Source organism: Acomys russatus, unplaced genomic scaffold (genome assembly GCF_903995435.1).
Source record: "Acomys russatus unplaced genomic scaffold, mAcoRus1.1, whole genome shotgun sequence".
Taxonomy (NCBI): Eukaryota; Metazoa; Chordata; class Mammalia; order Rodentia; family Muridae; genus Acomys; species Acomys russatus.
The window spans coordinates 1-8,582 of NW_026131712.1; the positions used below are offsets into that span (position 1 = coordinate 1).

Sequence of the window (8,582 nt, forward strand, 5' to 3'; positions counted from 1 at the left end):
GGTGCCTCACATTTGACCATGTCCCCTGGAGGGGGAGACCTGGTGGCACTCAGAGGAAGGACAGCAAGTAGCCAAGAAGAGACTTGATACCCTATGAGAATATATAGGGGGACGTAATCCCCCTCAGGAACAGTCATAGGGGAGGGGAATAATGGGAAAATGGGGGGGGGAGGAATGGGAGGATACAAGGGATGGGATAAACATTGAGATGTAACAAGAATAAATTAATAAAAAAAAAAAAGAAAGCCCAACTTTGGACACCAGAGACTACCTATCTTTGCCACCATCTGGCTTCGTGGGGTGGGGGTGGGAGGCGGGGAGCCTGTCTTAGTGCAGCACTGTTGCCATCCTTCAGATTCCAACTCAGAAGACTAAGAGACAGGCTCAACAGTTGCTAGATGCAGCTGGATGTTGTTGCTTTTGGGTACCAGAGTTTGTGAGAAGAGCAAGGCCTTTATACACCTGCACAAAGTGGTGAGGAGATGGGGGGATTGGGGGTGGGGTGAGGGTGGGGAGTGGTGGTGGGCACCAAAACCTCTAATCTGGACTGAAACTAAACAAAAGACACTTGAGGCTTTAAAAACAGCCCTGAGTTCAGCTTCAGCCCTACCATTTCCAGATAAGGGTTTTAACCCAACTTTCTGGGCCATGGAAATGCCCTGTGATGATTGGACCCTGCAGCCACAGGATGTCCCACAAGGTAACTCTGGGTCAAGAGCTTATTCTTATACTCCCCTACGGCATGGTTGAGGCTCTCTTCTGAGGAACATGTGCTGGCTGTCTAGTGACCGTATGACCCAGTAGCAGGTCCTTCTCCTGGCCTACGCTTGCATCTAGTTTGAGAAACTCAGCACCATCGATTTGGCTACTCTCTTGACTGATGACACAGGTGCTCCTCCATGACTGTCAGGAGATGAAAGATAAAACCAGGTACATAAGAGTTACAGTAGTTACTTTAACTGAAATGATGTGGAGGGGAAAGCCAGATTCCTCATCCCAGAGAGCAGAACTGGTTCATCTGACTCAGGTTCTCAGATGGGAAAAAGAAAAGTCCACCAGCATATACACAGACCGTCAGTCAGTATGCTTTTGCTACCAGTTATGTCCGTGTAGAAAAAAAGACAGCGTCTCACAGCTGGACAAAAGGGTATTAAAGAACTGTGACCCCCATCCCCCGACCCCAGGCTATTTGGCTTCCTCTACAAATGCTGTCCTCCGCTGCCAGGCTGCTGACCTGGCTGCCTGAAAAATGTCCCTAAGACCAGTGGGGCATATTAATATTGTGACATACCATTTCCCAGTGCTGCCTGAGACTCTTTGATAAGTAAGAAATGGACACCTTAAACCTACAGGTTGGTGGAGGACACCAAAGGACAAGAGCATTCTTCCAGGAATAACTGGTAGAATTCTGGTAACTGACCTTCACCAGGCTGGAGTCCACAAAACCTTTTGAGTTGCTCATATGAAGGTATGTTAGATCTAGACTAAATGCTCAGCGGGGAATGTCTCAGCCAGATACCATATTTGTGCTTAAGTGAATCCAAAACAGAAAGCCCTTACCCAGGAAGGGATCCAAATGAAAGGTCAATGTGTGAGCTCTGGGAAAACTGACTTCACAAAAAGCCTGCCTGCTTGGGGATGCTAAAAATACTTGGCAAAATTTAAAGGGCACTTTTCAGAGCTGGTAGAAGTGGTCCTCACCCAGACTAAAACTGTTCAAATAGTAGCTAAAAACCTTCACCAGGACCTGGTCCCCTGATTTAGCCTCTCCTCTTGCAACGAGGTCCAGCAATGGGCTGTTTTTTAATAGTCCAAACCTCTCAGTTAATAGCTATAGCTTGAGATGTATATTGAGATTTCATTGTGCACATAGACCTCAGAGTTATGGCCAGGTAAAAAGAGTAAACAGGACATTAAAAGAAACTTTAACAAAACTCTCACTACAGCCCACCAAAGGAAGGATAGGCCTCCTTCCTTGGCTTTGCTTCGGCCTCCTGCACCACATATAGGGAGAGATTGAACTTTCTATAGATTATGTTTATAAGGCCTCTCCCACTGTTTCCCAGGCTCTGAGACAAACAGCTGGCAGAACTCTCTTTCTCAAGTCACTATAGGCATTACAGTTCTCCGCAAAGGGTATTCATCGGACTATCCAAGAGAGCCAGCCGACCTCTGAGTCCACCACCAGTTTCCCCTTGTTCGAGTCCACTGATACTGTCTAGGTCAAGCAGGTAGCCAAAGGGGACTGAAACACCTTGGAAAGGACCCTGCGCTCCTGTGTCTGTGAAGATAGTTCACATTACACTATGGAATCACCTCACTCAGGTAAAAAAGTGGAAGCCAAGGATGCTACTGCCAAATAGATTGTCTCCCGACTTCACTGGTCCCTCAGGTTGTTCCACTCCCTGCCCCTCTCAATCTGTTTCTGAGACTTGTGTTTGGTATGAATACAGGTTATGGCCCAATCCCCATGGCCCTTAGGCCTGGTACTGGAAACGGAGGAAGACTGATACAGGAAAAATATTTAGCTAGTGCCACTACAGATCAATAATCCATATCCCATTGTGACCTTTACAAATCTATACATGCCTTGGAGCTGGACCCCCTGGTTGCCAAAAACAAGGGAGTTTAAAAGATTATGGCCTTTGGAAAACAGGGAAAGCCTGGAGAATCAGATTCTATGTCATAAGCAGGGTCCCTGGGGTTAGAGTTAATTATTCTCAGCCAATAATCAGCCAGGATTTCTGGTCAGACACCCAGACTTGGTACTACAGAGAGATAGGAGTTAACCAGGCTGTCAGTCCACTGACTGACAAAACTCACTGTGACTGGGGTCAGAACAAATTAATGTTAGAGGGCTTGTAAGGGGCTAAAACTTATCTAATATCCAAAACCTCTTACCTAGCCGCTTCCTCTCATTCTGATACCTTATGGTATCATATGGACAATAATAATATTTCTGGCCCTCTGAGATGACTTGGTGGGCATGTACCAATGGTTTGACTAAATGTGTCTCTTCTGTTGGTTCTCAAAAAGAGTAGGAAGGTTGATGAGTACCTAGACTAGGTATTAAAAGTTTCAGTTTCTGAATTAAAACAACAGTTAGATTCCCTTGCAGAAATGGCCCTACAAGAGTGGAGAGGCTAAGACATCTCATGAGACAAAGAAAACTACGTTTAGTTTTGGGAAAAACCTGCTGTTTCTATGCTAATTGATCAGGAGTAATTAGAGAAAATCTCGACATGGTAGAAAAAAAAATTGGTACCAGTCTCTGTTCTCTTGTTCCCCCTGCCTAACTACTCTGCTATCAGCACTGACTTGGCCTTTAATTCTCATTATAACTGTATTAACATGAAGGCCCTGCATCTTAAACTAAAACAGGATGAGTCCATGGCTTGACTCGTTCACTAACATCAGTGGAGAATGTAACTGGGCCCCAGACCTTATCACAACTGACTCCACGGTGGAAGGATGTAAAACTCAGCATGTAGACAGAACTATCTGTCAAAGCTAAACCAAAGGCCTAATCCATCTGAGTCCACATAGTTCTGGGAAAGTTTCAAAATGTACTTGACCTTTACAGTTCTATACATGACATGATTGGGCCCTGGTTGCCAAAAGCAAGGAAGTTTAAAAGATTCTGGCATTTGGGAACAGCAAAAACCTGGGAGTCAGACTCTGTGCCACAGGAAGGGCCTTCTTTTTGGCTTTTTAGCTTCTGTGGTTCTGCTCTGGCTCACTCTTCTTGTTAACTGAATAAAGTATGTCAACCCGGAACATGGTTTGTGTGCTTACAAGCTCCCCTTGAGAAAGGTCCAATGTAGTGGTGGGCTGGCTAATAACGACTTCCTATTAGCTTAAACTCATGTCTGAGCAGTCTTTCTTGACGAATACCCTACACCGCAGTCAGTCCAATACAAGTTCACCCATCCCATCTATGCCCCAGCACATTGCTCTTTATTTCATGCTGTGAGGTCAAAACAGAGCATGTGTTTGGGATTGCTGGGTTCTCCACCATGTGTTATGTGCTCCTGACCTTCTTTTTAAAAATAGTTGTAGTAGCATGTAATAATCATACACAGTCACAGGTTTTACTGCAACATTTTCTTACATGTACACACGAACTTCAATCACACTCACACTTAGATCATCCTCTCCTGTCTCCCCCCACCATTTCCCACTTCTCTTGATGTTCTTCTTCCTCCTAACTGCTTCCTCTTCTACTTTTAAGGTGAGTGCATATGTGAATGTGTGTACATGCATGTGTGAGTGCATGTTTGTGAGTGTGTGTGTGTGGACATATGTGTGGAGTGCGTGTGCATGTGTGTGTGTCCTAGTAAGTTTTATTAGGATTACTTATAGGATCACAGGGAGAGGTTTGTTTATAGGACACAGGCATGTTACTGGTGGCTACCCCACTGAAAAAAAAAGTCTCTCCATCCCTCTGGATAAAAATCTTCTGGGAGAGGTGAGACTCCATGAGCTTCTCCCTACTCTATGTAATCTGTCACAGGTAGTGACAGTTTCTGTGGATTCAAGAGTTTAACAGCTTTCTCATGCTAAGAGATTACACTCCATACACCCACCTCTTACATTCTTTTTGTCCCTTCTTCCATTATATTCCCTGAATCTCTGAGGAGGTATTAGATATGAGCATTCAACAATCACTTATTTTCAGTACATTCATTGGTTGTGAGTCTCTGCAGTTACCACTGACACTGCAAGAAGATGCTTCTCTGGCAGAACCCCATAGCTCTTCTACCCTTTTTGCTCTCCAGATCACCCTGTGCTGCTTCAAGAAAGATGAACACCCTGGTCACAGCTTCTTATGGAGTGTGAGACTTAGTAAGCATCCTGTAAGTTTCTACCGAATGAACTGAGAAATCAGCGAAGTCACTCAGATTGTGCCATTCCATCTCCCGTTACCTTCTCCATGTTGGCCCAGTGGTCTATCACGTCTCTAGCAAAGTTGAACTTGGCTGGAACTTCCTGGTGGCCCCACTGTATGGGCATTAGTTTCTTGATATTAATATGGAAAGTGCGGTTGGACATCTCAGTACCCCAGAGGGTGCAAAGTCTTGTAACTTTCCACAGCCAATGCATGGTCAGAGCTGGGAAGGAAGGAGGGGATATAGGTTAATTCCTCTTTACTATATTGTGACACTCACCATCAGCTGCGGAGAGAGTTGTCTCCATCCTCCGGGGTTGATTGGTTGTATTTGTGAGTGATCTGAATTGACACTGAGTGCCTGTTTCAGTCTCCTTCTGTGAGCTGTTTCCTTAAGCATTCCCCACCAGCCCCTGCAACAGTTCTATGGATGTCCAAAGCCAGGTAATGTACCATTTTAGCTTAAACTATGAGTGGTAAATTATTTTGTCACTATAATTACTCTGTTTTCTTCCTGTAGTAGGGTTATATCACCTGACTCATTGCCATGTGGCTTCTCAGTGCAGTGTAGAGGGAAACCCTATATTCCCCTTTTAATGACTTTGGATTGCTGGTAAGATATGCTCTGGTTAATAGACTGAGTATGGGTTTGGTCAGGTTTGCATTTTCCCCTTCCACAGTGCATGTGTGTGTGTGTGTGTGCATACACAGCTGTGTATATGAGCATGCCTGTGAGTATGTGTGGAGGCTGGAGGAAGATGTTGATGAACCTGAACAGTGTTTTATTCCTCTGTGACAGAGTCTCTAACTGGATCTAGAACATGCCATTTCTCAGCTAGGATTGCTGGCCAGAGAGTCCCAGTGATACTTTTGTCTCTGCTCCCCTAGCACCAGGCTCACACACACACACACACACACACACACACACACACACACACACACACACACACACAGGTTTTTACACTGGTATTAGGCCTCTGAACTCAGGGTCTCATGCTATTGAAGCAAGTGCTCTTATACATTGTGTCATATCCCTAGCACCATTTTGGGGGTTTCTTGTGAGAATTACATATCTCAGATGAGCACTGAGACCCAGAATGATGGCGTGAGGAACTCAGCTAAACCCAACCTGGCCACTTCCAATCTACAGTTATTTTTCAACTAAGTTTTGTAAGCCTGTCTCAGATCTGTGTTTAGAAGGAACCATATATACATTTGAGGGCTATGAAATGTCTGGGATGTTTGTTAATGCACCAACTGCTGACTAGTATACTGATTCTTTGGAGTCAGTTTTGATTGCCATATCTTAAAAACTGTACATGTACAGTGCAGGATCTAACACAAGAAATCACTTATAGAATTATAGCTGCTATAATTATTGTTTTTAGCTTCATTTGGCTCCTGGAAAAGATGTTCCAAGGCCATTTATACTGGTCTTTGAATTCTGTCACATGCTCTTGGATGAGACAGCAGAATTTTTAAGCTTAATGACCTTTGAGTCAGGGAATCCAGCCAGCAATCTATCCCCTTGGCTGGATTCCCAGCCCCCTTCATCCAGACAGAAACCACTGTGGCACTTAACATGTTTTATCCTGATTTCTCAAAGAAGAAGAAGATGAGAGACCTCCCTTCCCAGGGCCTGGCCAGTAGTATCTAGCACTCTCACAGTTTCTGGTCTCTCTCTCTTTCAGTGGCTGACTCTTCCCTCATCTTCTGGCCTTACCTCTCCAAACAGGCACACACCTCTTCACCAGCAGCCGACTCTCACCTTGTTCTGTTTACACTTCTGTCCAGCTCTCCAGTCCTCCATTTTTGTTTTGCTGAAGGCCCCCTTTCCTCTATCCAATGTTGTCCCCTCATTAAGACCTCAAGACACTCCCTTTGTGGCTCCTAGGAGTTTTAAACTGTCTTCTTTAGGGATTTTCATTTCCTTGCTATTACTCTTTATGACTGGTGAGTGCCATCATGATGTATGGCCCCACCTTTTTGTCTCTTGCATGAACACTCACCGGACAGGTCTCTTCTGGAACTCTCTCTGGAGGTAGCCTGGTCTACTTCTCTCTTGGGAAGTAGTTCTAAAGTTCCCGCAGCCCTGGAGGAGAGAACAGAACTAAAGCAGACAGTTCCCTGATCAAATCCAGCAGCCTCCAAGAGCTCAGCTAATCATTAATGATGTACAAGTCTAGGGTGATGTTCCTCCTCCTAGTCAATTTTATGTGCAGCACAGTCTTTGAGTTTGTGGTGGGATGACAACTGAACTCCTCATTAACCCAAGGGATCAAAATGGGTTTCATTCCCATGATTGACAAGCAAGCTTTTGCTCCAACCAGGGGAAGAGAATGGCGCTTCAGAATCTCATTCCTTTGGCTTCTACCAAGGGTTTTGTTTTCCTGCTTTGTTTGTGTCACTCACCCATCCAGTGACACAGGTTGAATCCAGGCCTCTTGCCAGTGACCCCACAAGTGTGTCTTTTGGCTGGATCTCTTTCTTGGGTGCTCATCTACTTGGTGTTTCCACTTGGTTATACAACAGGGTTTTAAAAGTAGATTCACATAGTGCCAGGCATTCAAGCTCGAAGCCATCTCTGTCTTGCTTGCTGTTATTCTTATTTTTCTGTGTCTGTTACCTCTTGGGCCAGCCCTAGTACTTTATTTAAAGTGAAATTCAAATTTTTTCATTACAGATTACATTATGATTTTTCATATCTTTTACAATCAATAGAGATTCAAAAATCAACAAAGCAAGAATACAGTCTAACAAGGAAATACAAATAGTTCTGTGTAACCTACAGTAAAGCATACAGCAAAAATCAACCAATATCCAAGCAATGGTCAGCATAACCTTATTATTATTTCTTTTTTTTTCGGGTATATAAACTATTTATTAACAGTGAAGGCCCAGAGACTTATTTCTTCTTGGACACACCCACAGGGCGGCCACAGCGGCCAGCGGTCTTGGTGTGCTGACCCCGGACACAAAGGCCCCAAAAGTATGCAGACCCCTGTGGGCTCTGATCTTCTTCAGTTGCTCCAGGTCCTCATGAAGCTTGTTGTCCAGACCGTTGGCCAGACCCTGGCTATACTTTCCGTCCTTCACGTCCTTCTGTCTGTTCAAGAACCAGTCTGGGATCTTGTACTGTCGTGGATTCTGCATGACGGTGATCACACACCCCACCTTATCCTCCGTGAGTTCTCCAGCCTTCTTGATGAGGTCAATGTCTGCTTTCCTCAACACCACATGAGCATATCTCCACCCAACACCCTTAATGGCAGTGATGGCAAAGGCTATCTTCCACCGCCCATTGATGTTGCTGTTGAGTACTTGCAGAATGTGCCGGAACTTCTCAGGGATCACTAGAGACATGGCGGCGGCACAAGCGGCAGCGTGTAGGCCTTCTGTGGAAGAGCCTTATTATTATTTCTTAAACAATACTAGGGAAAGTTTAATCATAAATTTCCCTGGCCTAAAGTCATTGTGTTTACATGATTGTCATAGCAACATAGCTTGAGATAAATATTTTTTAGTAAAGAAAAAAAGTTGACTTACTCCCAGTCCCAAACCAACAGGTGTGCCATCTAAGCCTAGACTAACTGCCAAGGAGTCCTTAATTGTAAAATATCTGTAAGGCATGATGTTCAAGCCCACCTTCTATTTTTCTCAAAGCAGATTCTAAAGAAACTTTTATACAGCTAAG

At 44.5% G+C, this 8,582-nt stretch overlaps 1 pseudogene; it reads right to left on the bottom strand.

The window, feature by feature from the left end:
* Window positions 1–7,793: 7,793 nt before the first annotated feature.
* Window positions 7,794–8,381, bottom strand: LOC127186410 (40S ribosomal protein S18-like; annotated as a pseudogene).
* Between the last annotated feature and the right edge of the window lie 201 nt (window positions 8,382–8,582).